At 45.1% G+C, this 15,944-nt stretch overlaps 1 pseudogene; it reads right to left on the bottom strand.

The window, feature by feature from the left end:
* Positions 1–9,724: 9,724 nt before the first annotated feature.
* On the bottom strand, positions 9,725–10,844 carry LOC148012291 (uncharacterized; annotated as a pseudogene).
* Positions 10,845–15,944: the final 5,100 nt, after the last annotated feature.

Raw genomic sequence — 15,944 nt, 5'->3', positions numbered from 1 at the left:
TGCCTTTTCAAAACCTTTCCATACCACCCCCGTGATTTAACCCTTAAGCCCTTTCTTATGGGCTTCAAAAACCTTTTCACCCCCCCATGTCTTATCACCCCTCTTATCCCTTAAGCCTAAACACCCTCGTATTTATCCCTTAAACCTTTAGGCTTTAAAGGTCTTATTACCCCGTGTTTTACCTCTTGAAAATCCTTACACCCCCCCCTCAGTTTTAACCCCCTATAAGCCCTTTTCCCTTGGGCTTTATAACTCCCTTTCCCCCAAAAAAGTACCAAGGCCTTAAAAGGTCTTATTACCCCGCCCCCCGCCCCCCCGCCTTCGTGTTTTAACCCCTTAAGGCCCTTTCCTAGAGGCATCTTGAAACCCCCGTGTTTTATAAATTTCCTTAAGCCTTTCCCTTGGACTTTGGGGTTACTCCCCCCCCCCCTCTCCTCGTGGTTAAACCCCTTAGCCGTTCCTTGCCCTTTGCAAAATACCCTTGGGCTTTGTTTTTTCTTCCCCACTCGTAAAAGAGATGAGAGTGTTGAGGGCTTTTGACACCTTCCTTCTCCACTCAAAAAGCCTCGAGAAGCCTTCTAAACTACTTTTGACGGACAGTGCAAGGGAGCCATGGTGGAATTCCAAAGAAGAGTTGTAAAGCTGCTTACACGTCTGAAAAATCACAATTGCGATGACTCCTAAGAAAGTCCAAGGCACAGCCGTGGGAGGGTCGTCTCCCAGTATCCATGTGGATATCTCACCCCAAGCCCAGGTTTTCCTTCCTAATTATTATTTGATATTGTTATAATTCAATCTTGCAAGGTTAATTGTTAGAAATAGGATATATATTTTTCTTAGATGCTCACGACGAAGGAACTTAGTCGTTAATACTTTTAATGAAACATGCAAAATAAAGAAAGCATAAAAGCATTTCTAGCAAATAGCTTATGCATTGAAATGAATTATAAGATTAGATTATTATCCATTAAAATAGTATACTTCGGTTAAGCCTAGAAGTATAAACTGCATCTCACACTATTAACCCATGTCGCAATGAATCATCATGCAAAGTGCAAAGCATGAAAACGATTCTTACGATGCATAAACTCTATGAAATTATCATTGTCAACTGCACAAATTAGCAAGAAAAAGGTTGCTTATTTAGCATGAATTTTGTTTGCAAAAAAAAGGAAAGATTAGTTGAAATTAACCTAACTTATGCCTGACCTCAAACCGACAAGTTAGGGTTGAAAAATCAATTTACGCATAGACAACGAATCATGTGGAAGTAATCTCGAAATTATCTTCTAGAGTTAACCAAATTGACATAAACTTAAAACACCTAAGCTGCGAAATACTCGTTGGGAATGAGTTAAATTCCAAGAAATGCCTATACCTTAAATACTTGCCCACATTCACTAAATGTAAGGACAGTGAATTGTAATCGTAAAAGGAACTAGGGTTTGTCCCTGAGAATCTTACAAAGATGAAGCTTGGAAACCCTAGGTCTAACGACGTCAGCTTAAAGAACGTGAAACAGATTGTTTCATGACTCCATAGTCTCATAGTTCGATGCAGCACTTGTGCAACAAGTGCGGAGTCATATGATGTTGTGATTGGATCACAAGGGAATGGCCAAGTTCTTGCAATGAAGTTGGCATGTCCTTACGCAAGTTATCTTGCAAGAGGATGAATAATCATCCTAGTTTAGTATCCTTCTTGAGTAAGGAAGATTGTTTGGAAACTAAAGACCAACCGATAAACTTAAGGTTTGACCAAGTCGGGTTAATAGGGTATGCCCTAACCCAGGATATAGGGGATTTTGCCAAAGTGCAAGATTATCCCGGATCGAGTGCTGGATGCATTCGAAAGGAAGGATTCATTCCTTAGTAGTTTGCCAACAAAAACGATCAATGGAAATGTTTATGCTTGCTACAGATTTTAGAGCATTGTTTGGCTTTGTTTGATCAATGAATTAAAAGATAAATTGATATCTATACTTCAGGTTGAAGTCCTGAAGGGAGAGGCAGCTTCAGTTACCCCCGACTGCTTGCCTGACCCTAACCAAGGGGGTTGTTAACCGTGCCGGGCAAGTGGACCGAACCTGCCGTGAGAGGTCTCTCCGTTGAGTGCTACTTGGAGCAGGAGGACACTTGGGTGCCACGGGGGCTCTGGCCATAAATCCCTCGCCTTCCGGGTCCTGCACAAGAGACTAATGTGACTCGGGATTGGATCTCGAGGCCCGCATATTAGTCTATGGATGGAAACTTGGATTAGTGATCCCTGTGGATTACTGGATAGCCTTTGGGCGGATTGTGGATAAGCCTACGGGCTAGACTCTTTGTATTTCAAAGATAAATATGATAACCTGTTAATAAGGAACTTGTCTGATATTGTTTTTCTATGTCAAGTGATAAGATTACGTGAAAGAACCAGTGCCTAACAGGTTAATTAAAGAAGCTGGTTGTTATATGTCCAACTAATGTGTTAGGTAATTAAATAACTAAAACAACCCGAGGAAAGTGCGGAGGATGGGCCAGAGGTCCGTCCTAGGGATGGGTGGTCCCGGTTGGCCGGGAACTTTTCTCAAATCACGATGGACAGTAGGAGGATCGTCAAAGAACACGAACAATAAAAGCGTTGACCTAGAGTTATGAGTTAACCCGATTTACGCTGTTTTAGGGGAACGGAATGGGACTATGCCTTATGATAGAGAGGTTGAGCTTTGCATCCCTCTCGTTTCCCATTCTCCTTGAACCAAGTGCAGCGTGAATCCGCTTCGGACCTGGCGTTTTTGCATAAAGTAGTTCGCTTGGGTCCGACGCTAGTTGCTGTTAGGAAATGACCAATCAGAAAAACCCTAATTCTGGTCGATCCTAAGTGGGAACGGCCGGAATACTTCTACTACGTGGTAGACGCGGAAAGCCCTAGATCGCAAATCCCGTAACATTCCATGGGAGTGCCGGGCGGAGCTTTCTAGACATCCTTTTGGATGGATTGTTAAGATGTGTCCTGGATTATACTAGTGGACACGTTACAGTTGGTGTCAGAGCCGACCAACAACGGAATTGTTTTTATGAAATATTAATAAGTTGAAGTAAAGCAAATGTCGCTATCCAAACATTTCCTTACCTTCAATGCTGTCTTGCAGAATTACGAAGCGTGGAACAAGTTCTTGGTATTTCGAGTCATGTTTATGACTGCAATGCATTCTCCGCATTATCGACAAAGGGTTGAGATGATGAACATCCTAGAGAAAATCTATAATCCATCACCCTTGTACATGGAACGAAGATGGATGGGTGCTTCAGGAATCTACTATATAGCCGCCCATTGGTTTGCTTATCTACAAACCAACCTAAAGAGGATCAAGTGGTTGGAAGACCTGAAAGTCGTGAAGCTATTCATTTTCGTGGAAGCTCATGTAAACTCAACTTTACATATTCGAGGTCGAAGGGTTGAGATGAACTCATATGTATATGAGGAAGTAACTCGTGTAATCCCCGCCGACAGGATTAAAGTGTTGGGCTACCATGAGAAGTATGGATTCCAACGGAAAGGATATCCTGAACTTTCAATGACTTACCGATTCCTGAAAATCCATGATCCGAAACCATACTACTATACATTTCCTATAGATAAATGTAATACAACGTTGTTCTCCCCAAACTAAATATAACAGTTGGCTTATCATCGCAAGAAATGTTGTATTTGAAAGGGCTATGGCCATATAAATACAAATAAAGACTTCTTTTTATCAATGTCTGATTGTGCATAAGAGTTGATAAAAAGTTAAGTAGCTACATTATTTACGTGATAGCAGAATTGAAGATGTAATATAAATCAATAACGATTATCGTATAATAACATTAAGAAACCTTTATTCAAGCACAACCCCAAGTACAGGTTCCTAGTTCGCCTCCTACATCAAGTATTGCTGTAATCCAGGAGAAGAAGTTCCTTCTCAAGCAGATTAAGCCACCCGAGTTTGACGGGAGAGGCAGATGCGTCCAAGCTTATGTTGAAATTTGGATTGAATCCATGGAGGATTACTTTGAAGCAGCCGATACTGCACCCGTCAATCAGGCTATGCTCACCAAGCTAAAGCTCACCGGCGAAGCCAGGCATTGGTGGAAGCAATGGTGCAGGGATCAAGGGATCGCGGAGGGATCCATTACCTAGGAGAAACTGAAGAAAGCCGTGCAAGGAAGATATTTACCACCTGCTTATCGCACGTAGAAAATGAATGAGTTCTACGAGCTAAAATAGCTGGGGCTCACGCTTGATGCATATTATTCTAAATTTGTCTCACTTCTTAAGTATGCGCCGCAGATGGACATGGCACAACAGGTGTTCAAATTTTGTGCGGGTTTAAATCCACCAGTAAACACCCGTCTCGAATCTATGTGTCCATTAGATCTTCAGGATGCACTCATTCGAGTGGCACCTATAATTCAGGAGGTGCAGGCTAGACCAAGGGGTAACAAAACTTGGTCTTACAATGACCCGAACAGAGGAGCATTCAGACCTCAGATAAAGAGAGTTCAAGGTCATAATCAGGGACAAAGAAAGAAAGCAAGGACAAACAACGTCAATAACTTTGTTCCTACTCAAGGCAATGGCCGAAACCTCCGTTGTTTCCACTGCAACAAGCCCGGTCACTTCAAAAGGCAATGTCCCAAGCTTGGTGGAGGACATCGCCAAGTGCCTTTCCAAGGAGCAGGCTGCGGTCAAGGAGCCGCTACCCGAGGAAGAGGAAGAACCGCCTGTATTGCCAATAGGCAAATGTGCGAAGAAGAAGAAGAAGAAGACCCGACCATGGAAGTAGAGTTTGAAAGGGCGACAGTCCATGCCGCTCTACACAAGAAAGGACCGAATCGCCAGTTCTCGATGATTCAGACACCATCGGATTATCAAGGTAAAAGTTTCAAGACCTTGATTGATTGTGGCAATACATATTCCTTTATCTCACCAGCATGTGCGAAAAGATTAGGAATAGCCACAGTAGAAGCACCTACACTGCTTGTGGAATTGGCAAATGATCGTGAGGTTACTTGTACCAGGCAAACTGCTAAGGTGGAATTCTTTTTGGGAGGAAAGAAGACTTCGGTCAAATTCAGAGTCATGAATTTAGGTATCCATGAGTATCTACTCAGAATGGATTGGCTTAAGCCTAATGATGCCCACATTCATTGTGGAAAGGGTCATCAGAAAAGGATTACTTGTTTACTTGATCAAACTTAACAAGTTAGATCAGAAGCAAGAGTCTAATGAAGGACCTGCTTGGCTAAAGGAATACGTGGACGTATTCCCTGAAGAGTTGACTAAACTCCCGCCTCAAAGAGAAGTGGATCATGAGATTAAGTTAGTACCAGGAGCTGCGCCAATTGCAAAGAGACCTTATAGAATGTCCATACCAGAAGCAATTGAGCTGAAGGAACAACTCAAGCAACTACTAGATCAGGGCTACATCTGGCCTAGCAGTTCACCATGGGGAGCTCCAGTACTATTCCAGAAAAAGAAAGATGGGACACTTCGACTATGTATTGATTACCGAGGATTGAATCAATCAACGGTCAAGAACAAATACCCTATTCCTAGAATAGATGAGCTTCTTGATCGTCTTCAGGGTGCAAAGATCTTCTCCAAGATTGATCTCAGGTCGGGTTACTATCAGATAAGGATCAAGGAAGAAGATATTCCCAAAACTACCTTCAATACAAGATATGGGCACTTTGAGTTCCCAGTTATGTCATTTGGACTTACGAATGCACTTCCCACCTTCAACAGGTTAATGCAGGATATCTTTAGGCCATATCTTGATGATTTCGTGCTTATCTTCTTCGATGACACTTTAGTCTATTCTAAACGGGAAGAAGATCATGAACCCCAACTTCGGATTGTCCTTGAGACAATGAGGTCGCATAAGCTATATGCTAAGATGAAGAAATGTGCATTCTTCAAGTGTCAGATTGAATACCTGGGATTCATAGTATCAGCGGAAGGAATCTCAGTGGACCTAGCCAAGGTCAGAGATGTGCTTGAGTGGCCAATACCAACATCCGTCAAAGAGATACGCAGCTTTCTTGGATTGACAGCATGTTATAGGGTCTTCATAAAAAACTATGCTGTGATTGCAGCACCTCTGACGGACTTACTGAAGAAGCAAACTTCCATTGCATGGTCAACTCCCGAACAAAATAGCTTCGACAGATTGAAGCAAAGTTTGGTATCAGCACCTATTCTAAAACTTCCAGACCTCAATAAGGAGTTCGAGGTAGTAACTGATGTTAGCATTCTTGCCTTGGGGTGTATACCCATGCAGGAAGGTCATCCAGTAGCATACTCTTCAAGGAAATTGAAGAGTCATGAAAAGAATTATGTTACGCATGATCTGGAATTGCTAGCTATCATCCATGCTCTAAAGCTTTGGAGACACTACCTGTTGGGTAACAAGTTTACTCTAGTAATTGACCATAAGAGTCTCAAATGGATCTTTACCCAGAACGAGCTCAATATGAGGCAACGTTGGTGGATTGAAGTGTTGGAGGAATACGACTTTGAAATTAAGTACGGACTAGGAAAAGAGAATGTAGTTTCCGATGCACTTAGTCGCAAGGCATTCCTTAATTCCCTAATCTTGCAGAATCCATCAACAGCCAGATCTCTAGCTACAAAAGTATCTATGCCAAACAACCCTATACTTGAGCTAGCTAGAGAGGATGCATTCCATGATCCGGCCTACCAAACAATGCTAAGGGAGATCTCTATCAAGGATCAAAATCAAAAGCTGCATGCTAAGTATCATGAATTTTCTATCAATAGTGGGCTTGTCTACTATAGAACAAGGCTGTGTATACCAGCAAGCCAGTCACTTAAGCAGAAGATATTGTGGGAAGCTCATGATTCCCCTTTCATAGGACATCCTGGCTATGCCAAGACTCTTAATGCAGTTAGGAAGAGCTACCATTGGGAGAGGCTCAAAGGTGACGTTCTCAAATATGTCACCGAGTGTTTGTCTTGTCAACGTATCAAAGCCGAACATGTCAAGATGCGAGGGAAACTGCAACCGCTTGACATTCCCCAAATGAAATGGGAATTCATCAGTATGGATTTTGTTGTAGGCCTACCCCAAGTTCAGGGAGGATACAACTCCATCATGGTCATGGTGGACATGCTTACTAAGGTTGCACACCTTATTCCAGTAAAGACAAACTATAAGGCCTCAGACATTGCAAGATTGTTTATCAAGGAGATATTCAAGCTACATGGTTTACCCAGAAGAATCATTAGTGATCGTGATTCTCTCTTCACGTCACACTTTTGGAGAGCTATCTTTGAAGCTATTGGGACTCAATTCTGTTTTAGCACCACCTACCATCCCCAAATGGATGGCCAAACAGAGCGAGTAAATCAAGTCATTGAGGATATGCTTAGGGCATACTACTGTCGTGAACTAAAGAGGTGGATTCAATACTTGCCTTTGGTTGAATTTACCTACAATGCTTCTTACCAACAAAGCATTCAAATGACCCCTTTCCAAGCATTGTATGGTCATGACTGTCAAAGTCCCCTAAACTTCTCAGATCCAACCTTAAGGGTTGAAGCTTCAAGGCAGATGTTGGAAGAGATGGATGACCAAATAAAGTCAATAAGACAGGACATCCAATCTGCCAAGGATAGACAGAAGGCATACGCAGATTTGAAGCGTCAAGATAGAATCTTCGAAGAAGGAGACATGGTCTTCATTTGCGTATGCCCTAAGAAGAGTTCCCTATCCTTAGGAGATTCCAAGAAGCTAAGTCCAAGGTATTGTGGACCGTACAAGATCCTCAAGGGCCTAGGACCTAATGCTTATAAACTGCAACTCCCGGAGAACCTAAAGGTTCACAATGTATTCCATATCAGCTTATTGAAAAAGTATGTACCTAACCCTAACCATGTACTTGATGACCAATGTTACCGGATTTCCCGGAGCACAGAGGAGCGGAACATGGGAAAAAAAAAGGGAGATAGCAAAAAAGGTGCAGTATAAAAGCAGAAAAAGGTACCTTGATCGGTAACCAGACCCTGAAAAATTTAAATGTTCGGGCACGACCCTCAAAAAGCCTAGGTGTCGCCCCGAGACAACAAAAGAGTAAAAGGGCACACCATTAAAATGTGGAAGCACCCCCGAATCCTTGTAAAAGAACGCTAGGCTCGCTCCTGTGCAAAGTGTACGCATTAGTTGGGAATAGGATAAATTAGAATGGTGGGAAATGGGAAAAAGGGCCAAGGCTACGGCCGGCCATGTAAAAAAGGGAAAAGGGGATGACTGCCTAAAAAGGATTTAGGGCTTTGTATATAAAGTTGAAAAGTGAATGAGAAGCTCATTCTTTTGGTGTGTGGCAAAAAGAGTCTTCTTCTTCCTCTCTTCTTCTCTCCTTCTTGCTTGTGTGTGCTCTTGAGAGAGGGAGTGTGAGAGTGTGAGGGAGTGAGTGTGTGTGGGAGTGAGGGATCAAGAGGGTGAAGCTCTTCACCATTTCCTCTTCTCTTCTTATATTCTCTTCTCTTCTCTTCCCTAGTGCGCGCGGCTATGGAGGATGGAGCTTGGAGATGGAGGAGGCTTGAGGATGCTTGAGCTAGCATCAAGAATCGTGGAGCTACCAGAGTGCAAGAGAGAGGAGGGTGCTCGATCAAGCATCAAGGTAAGCTCACTACACTCGTAGGATTGACAGTGCGTCGGCTAGGTGAGAGATAGCCATTAGAGCTCGCTTGGAACGCTTGAAACAATAAGCGGTCTGTGGGTCTTGGCGGTTGAGCGAAAGCTCCCACATTTTGGTTCCGTTGTTGCCGGGACCAACGGATTCAAGTTTGAGCACTTGCGCGCCTCATATCGAGCATCGAAGTAGGGTATTCATCCCAAAACAGAGCTTGAAATAGGTAGGAAGTTTGGGTGTTTTTGATCTTCAAAACAAGTAAGTATTTTGGGATATTTTGGTTGTTTGATGATTGGAAAACATGGAGAAATTAGTTCAATTTTTTGCTTTCTATTTGTGTTGCGTTTAGAGTAGGTTAACAGTAGGAAATCGCACCCGAGAGGCATAGGGTTTGCTGCTGTAAAACAGGGAGAAAATAAGGGAAAACAGGGAAAAAATGGAGGAAATGCACATTTGAATGTGTAGGAATCGCAAGAAGAGTGATCGGTAACATCCGGGTAATATCCAGTAGGGTTATAAGTTCTTGAAGGGAAAGGGAATCCTCATTTGCAACCAGCAGAGAGAGAGAGAGAGAGAGAGAGAGAGAGAGAGAGAGAGAGAGAGAGAGAGAGAGAGAGAGAGAGAGAGAGAGAGAGAGAGAGAGAGAGAGAGAGAGAGAGAGAGAGAGAGAGAGAGAGAGAGAGAGAGAAGAAAGAAAAGAAAAGAAAGAAAGAAAGAAAGTTATATTAACGTCTTCTAAAGACCAAAACTGGCCTATGAGACACTGAGATACAACTGATGAGGTCCAGCTATCCAAAATAAAAGTGCTGAATGAAAAGCTAAAAACTGGAAACTAAAAATACGGTGCTGTGAGTGTGATAAGTGTCGTGTATGTGTATGTGCGTATGTAGCTATGGTACTCCAGATAATGGCTACAAAAGGGGAACAAATGTCGGCTATGATAGGGGAACAACTGTCGGCTGTGATAAAGTGGTGCAATGTGTATAAGTAACAGATGCAGGGAGATATACTATCCTGGGATGTAGTAGCAGTTGTCAAAGTCGCTAATAGCAGGTGATCCCTCCTGGATGCAGGATGTGGTACATCGGCGGTGGAGAAAGAGCAAACTGGAGGTTTGAGATCCAATGTGTCGAGTGTCGTCGGATCTTAGTCTGTTGTCGATGTAGATCAAGAATCCTCCGAATCTCTTGTCGGTGTGGCTGTGGGGTCCGAAACCCACGGATCCTCGTGCGACGTCGGGTACGCTGGTCCTCAGCCTGTTGTAGTGTGAGCCCGGAGGTCTGGCTGGAGGCTGGTACAGTAGCTCTCACTCTGTCTGTCTGAAAGAACTGTGTAATAGTCGTCTAGGTGGGCCCATCTCTGACTGGGACCCGCTGTGTGCTCTGCTCTCTGATGTGCCATGCCTCTCCTAGAAAATGGCCAAATGATCTCTGATCCATATCAGTCATACATCCCTGAAGTGAGCTGCTCAATGTGTATCTAGATCTCAACTCTGAGTATGCGGGGCATCTGAGAACAAAATGCTCCTCACTCTCCACCTCTGATCTGCAAAGGGGGTATATCCTCTCCTCCCATGGGATGCCACTGGCTCTGCCACTCTCAATCATAAGCTGATGTGATGATACCCTGAGCTGTCCAACCAATAAGAACTCTCAATCGATGTGGCATATAGATCTGCATATATCTCGGAATCTCTATGAATCCCTGCTCTGATATGCTCAAGAACTGTGTATAATAATATGCCATCTTCGATGGCAGTGGCTGTGCAGGGCTGACCCATGTCCTCTGTATATAAATATGCCATATCTCCTGTCTAATGACTCTGTTCCTCTGAGAGAGAGAGAGGGTGTAAGTGGGAGCTTGAGTATCATATAGAAGAGGTGGGAGTCTATCAATGTCCAGCCCATGTCTCTCAAACCAAGCTCTAGTCTGTGCATACCATGATGTGGTATCCCCCGCTCGAGCCATCTCCTGAGATGCCATATATACTCTGTATGCAATGCGATCTCTGTCCATATCTTGAAATCTGTGTAGGAAGCAGACTGTCTAAAATAATGCCTCGATTAGCATGGGTGGTGTGGCAAGCTCTACTCGCACAATGTCATGTGGGACTGAGGCCTTGCTGCGAATCAATCTAGATATCATGATCACCTGATATCTGAGAGAGAGAGAGAGAGAGAGAGAGAGAGAGAGAGAGAGAGAGAGAGAGAGAGAGAGAGAGAGAGAGAGAGAGAGAGAGAGAGAACTTGGGCGACCCGTTCGATCGATCAGGGCAAGGAGTGACATTGCTATCGGCGATCCCCAGGTATATAGATCTCTCCCCCATCACTCCAACATCATTTCTGGTGAATCTTGTGGTCTATAATAATGGATATCTTAAGATTTTGGACGAATTTATGCTCGAAAGTGCGTTCGGGTTGGCGGAATCGGACACTCCATTTAGTATTCGATTCTCAGAATCGGACGTTCGATTTTGAGAATTGGACGTTCGGACAACCGTCTGAACGATCGGACCAACCCGTCCGATTTGGGGACTTGGATCACTCGGACACTAGGACCAACCCCGTTCGATCGGACGCTTAGCCCGATCATCCGATCGAGGAAATCAGACTCACGAATTAGGACACGTTAGCAATCGGACCACACGCCTGGTCCGATCAGACCACTTGTCCGATTCTCGAAAATAGGACTTAACTCTCGTTCGATCCTGAGACTCGGACGGCTTAAACTCAGACCCACCTGGTCCGATTCCTAGAATCGGACCACTGGTAAATCGGACGTCCGATTCTCAGAGTCGGATACACCCTTAGGCTTTTAAAAAAAAAGAGAAAAACATAAAAAATTGACCCCTACGATTGACTGGAAGTGCAACCCGCTCCAGGACAACATGGTGAACGCCTTGTAGGCAGTTCCTGACATAGGAGTCAAGACCAAGGGACAGTGCTGGAGCACTTCCCAACGACCTAACGCGTTGAGAATAGAAATCCAATCAGAGGACCTGTGATCGACCCCCTAGTGAACGGCAAGAAGCAGCGCAGACCCTAGAACCCACTAGAACGGCCAGGGCTTGAGCAATGAAGCTTATCAGGCCCGAAATAAGCGAGAGTGTGTAAGACGTTGAGGAATTGCTTGCGGCACTCACATTGAATCTCCGCACTTGAAGTACACTTAAGAAAGTTGAAAGCCTGATTGGGCACAAGTGCACGAGAAACGACACACTCACCGAGTGACCATAAATTGAGGTTTGTATTCAATAATCAAAGGAACTCACTCAGATAAACCACTCAAGGAACCCACCAATAAGAGAGAACCCAAGACATAGACAGACCATCGAAGCGCAGGGTAGGACCAAGCAAGGAGCGCCAACGACGAGGATCTGTCAAGTCTATTCACCCTGATCGACAGCGTAGTGGAGCACAAGAACTCAACCATGACGGAAGAGAGCTTCGACCATCGGTCTAGTGAGGAGCTTGATTTGAACATATTCCTAGATGCTATTCAGCACTGGTGAGCAGTTATGACATGCATGCCCGGTATGAGCACCGCGGCAGAACAACAGACGCAATCATTGCAGATCTAGAGGAGGAGAGAAGGCTAGCCCGCAAGGCATTGCAGGGCATAGCCGAATACAATGGGGATCAGTAGGCTAGGAGCCAAAGGTAAAGCATGGAGCTGCATGAGGTGCAGCGAGTGTTAAACTTGGCTGGCCGAAACCGAACAGGCCATGAGAGAGCACTGGAGGGAGACTTGACGTTGAGCGAGCTCCTCATGAAACGACTGCTCGATAATACCACAGTAGAGCAGAGTGCCACCGCACTAGCGACGTCGCTGCTCGCAGGATTAGGGGCAAACCAAGGCTCAAAGAGCCAGGCCAAAATACCCATTGTTGCCAAGAAACTTGATAAGTACCAACCTCAGGACAACCCATACAGCTTTGTTGAGTAGTTTGAGCAAGTCTGCGAAGCCAACGGCCTCAACGACCAAACTCAATGTTCGCAAGCATTCGGGCTTTGCCTGGGCGACAAGGGTAGGATGTGGTATACAAGCCTGGATGCCGTAGAGCCAACTTCAATAATCTCAAGGATCTCTTCATCAAGAGATTCACCGAGCTCGGATACTCTGATAATCTGCTGGTGCGCTTGATGAATGTCAAGCAGAAAGAGAAGGAGGACATTCACAACTACGTGACCCATGTGAGGAGTCTCTTCAAGAGAATCCCTCTAGGCGAGCGAGCGACTGACATAGCAGTTTCAACTGTATTCATCAACGGAATTCGAGACGAGGATTTGTATAAGGCTATGGCAAGCAATTCAAGCTTGCAGTGGGATGCGGTAGCTAGGGTGTTTGAGGAAGCCATTAGAGTTGATGACAAGCTGAAAGAGCGGGGCTCTAGGAGCTCAAATCTTGAGGAGACCAACTCGCGAAGCTCAGAGAGAACATCAGCCTCTAGTGAGCGGTCAATCCCATCATCCCAAGATAAGGGGAAGGCCAACGAGACAGACCAGGGCTTGGCTGAGGTCAAGATGGAATTAGCCAAGTTACAACACATGTTGAGAAGACCAATGTGCCCGCATGTCCAATGCATGTACTGTGGCGGAAACCACTTGCTGACCGAGTATCAAGACCCTAGGTCAAGACCTCGCGCTAACTGCGGTAGGTTCGGCCATGATGTCGCGTATTGTAGATTACCAAGAAGACTTCCATACTCGCAACCCTACAGCCAGCCTTATCAAGTGAATAGGCCCCAGCCATTCTTTGGAAGGGGAGCCCCATTGGCTCTTCTCGCGCCTAACGATATGAAACCAGCCGTCCCTAGAGTGGACATAAATCCTACAGGCATTCCTAGACCGCCTAGTCCTTACGTGACCCACCCACCGATCGATGCTCCAGTACACTACGTGGAGGAGCTGAATGATGAAGAGACCTACATATACCCTTACGTCTCACATGACGACGAGGGCAACGCGGTCCTCATGGATTATCGACCCGTGCTGGTGATGGCGTTAGAACGAGGACGAGGTAGAGGCCTAGGAGGGCAGTTGCCGCAGGATCCAGTCACCTGTTGGACTTGCAGTCACCCCGGTCATGTTTCATCACGTTGCCCTGAAAGAGAGTAGCAAAACAGAGATAAGGCCGACCAAAGGTGCGCAGAGTGCGGAAACACCCATCTTTTCATAGATTGCCCAAAGAGAAAGCCATCCTCTAGCTCAGCCAACGTGCCATCTGTCCCATTGGGGCTGTTTGGTGTCGAAAACCTCAATGGGGAGGCCACGCCTATCCCATTGCGGGTCATGACCCGAGCCCAAATGAAGCAGGCCAACATCTCTCTGCCAGGACCTAGCAACCTTGATGCAGCCTCGATAGGGAAGAAAAGCCACAGGTGGAAAGGCTTGGAAGTCTTTTGTAACTTCCGTATATGTCAAAAAGCCATTTCCAGATTTCGATGAGTTGGTCTCTCTTATGATCACTGAAGAGATCAACATGCAGAGTGAGACATCTGAAAGAAGTGGTGAACAGGTCCAAGCTTTCTACTCCAGTTCAGGAAGGGGACGTGGCAGGTTCTCTTCAAGAGGCCATGGTACAGGACGTGATAGTGACAACCAGCAAAACAGATTGAATCAACAATTTGGCAATATGCAGGTTTCAGGAGGTCGTTGTAACTTTAGAGGTAGGGGGAGCTTTAGAGGAAGAGGTGGATGGCAGAACAGAGGTTCTAACAACTCTGGTATTGTGTGTCACTACTGTGGCAAAACAAGTCATATTGCAGTCCAATGTTATGCTAAGAAAGATTATATTCGCAGTGGTAAGTTGTAGCAAGGAAACTATGCATCATCTTCGGCATTATCTATTGGCCACACCCTTCATCTTTTTCGTGGACCATCAAGCCCTGCTCTATTTAGTAAACAAACCTTGTGCTACAGGGTGCATAGCTCGAAGGCTCCTCCTACTTCTGGAGTTTGATTTCTCCGTGGTAGTACGAAGAGGAAAATAACAGATCAAATGGAGTTGATCCCAATTATTACTCGCCAACCCTTCGAAAAATGGGAAATTGACTTCATAGGACCCATCAGTCCTACGGCGCAGTACTCACAAGCCAAGTACATCGTAGTGGCCATAGATTACCTCACGAAATGGGTAGAGGCAAGAGCCACATGAAAAAATGATGCTAGGACGACTGCCAAGTTCTTATGGGAGCAAGTGATCTCGCGCTTCGGTTGCCCCATCGAACTGGTTAGCTACCAAGGCACACACTTCATCAACGAAGTGATAGCACATCTCCTATCCACCTTTCTCATCATCCATCGCAAATCCTCACCATACTACCCTCAGGCCAATGGCCAGGTAGAATCAACTAACAAGATTCTTATCAATGTCCTGACTAAATTAGTCTCAACCTCACGAAGCGACTGGGACAACAAGCTGATGGTGGCAGCCTTGTGGGCCTACCACATAGCTTATAAAAGGGCTGTCGAGACCAAACCCCCTTTAGGTTGACCTATGTAGCATTTCAAGAACGATGGGAAGGGAAGGAGGCAGGACGCAACGCCTGGTCGAGCTGGAACGCCTATCAGAAACTCATCTTCTAGCCACCCACGTGCTGATTTGTGAGAAAGCTCGACGCAAAAGCTAGTTTGACAAGCATGTCAAGGAGCACGGATTCAAACAGGGTGACTTAGTGCTCCTTTACTTAGTTAAAGGGCATAAGCAAAAAATAAAATTCAGAGGTTTCGGACCCTTCAAGGTTCGTGCAATCAGCCCGGCAATGTCGAGCTTGAGACACTAAACGGTGAGGGACTAGGCTTCTTCAATGGCAGTCATGTCAAGAAGTACTTCCCTCCCACGCATCCTTTGCATGAGCCACCATTGTTAGAACCGCCAGTTAAAGTACGAGTAGCTACAATCACTGAAATCAACGAAGATGATGAGAAAGCCGTAGAACCCGCTTACCTCCGTGTCACGGTCAAGCAAACATGCGCTTTCAACTCCTTGATCGACGAGGGAGCAGACTTCAATGTCTTAACCCACAAGCATTGGATCCAACTTGGCAAACTACTACTTCAACCCACAACTACCAAATTAAACCCATATGGGGCTCAATCATACGCACTTCTCGGCAAGTGCAGAGTCGTCGTTTCTATCAAGTTTGAGACTGTTCAAATGCTTTTTTACGTGTTACCAAGTGCTACAGATGCGAGCACGGAATCACTGCTAGGGCGGACCTTCAAAAAGCAGACTCACTGCAATATTGATTATGAGTCGTAG

The sequence above is a fragment of the Lygodium microphyllum genome, chromosome 27 (genome assembly GCF_053477565.2).
Source record: "Lygodium microphyllum isolate KBCC chromosome 27, Lygodium_microphyllum_v1.1.10, whole genome shotgun sequence".
Classification (NCBI taxonomy): Eukaryota; Viridiplantae; Streptophyta; class Polypodiopsida; order Schizaeales; family Lygodiaceae; genus Lygodium; species Lygodium microphyllum.
Note: the sequence above shows the minus strand (reverse complement) of the source record. Positions and strands in the feature narration are given on the sequence as shown.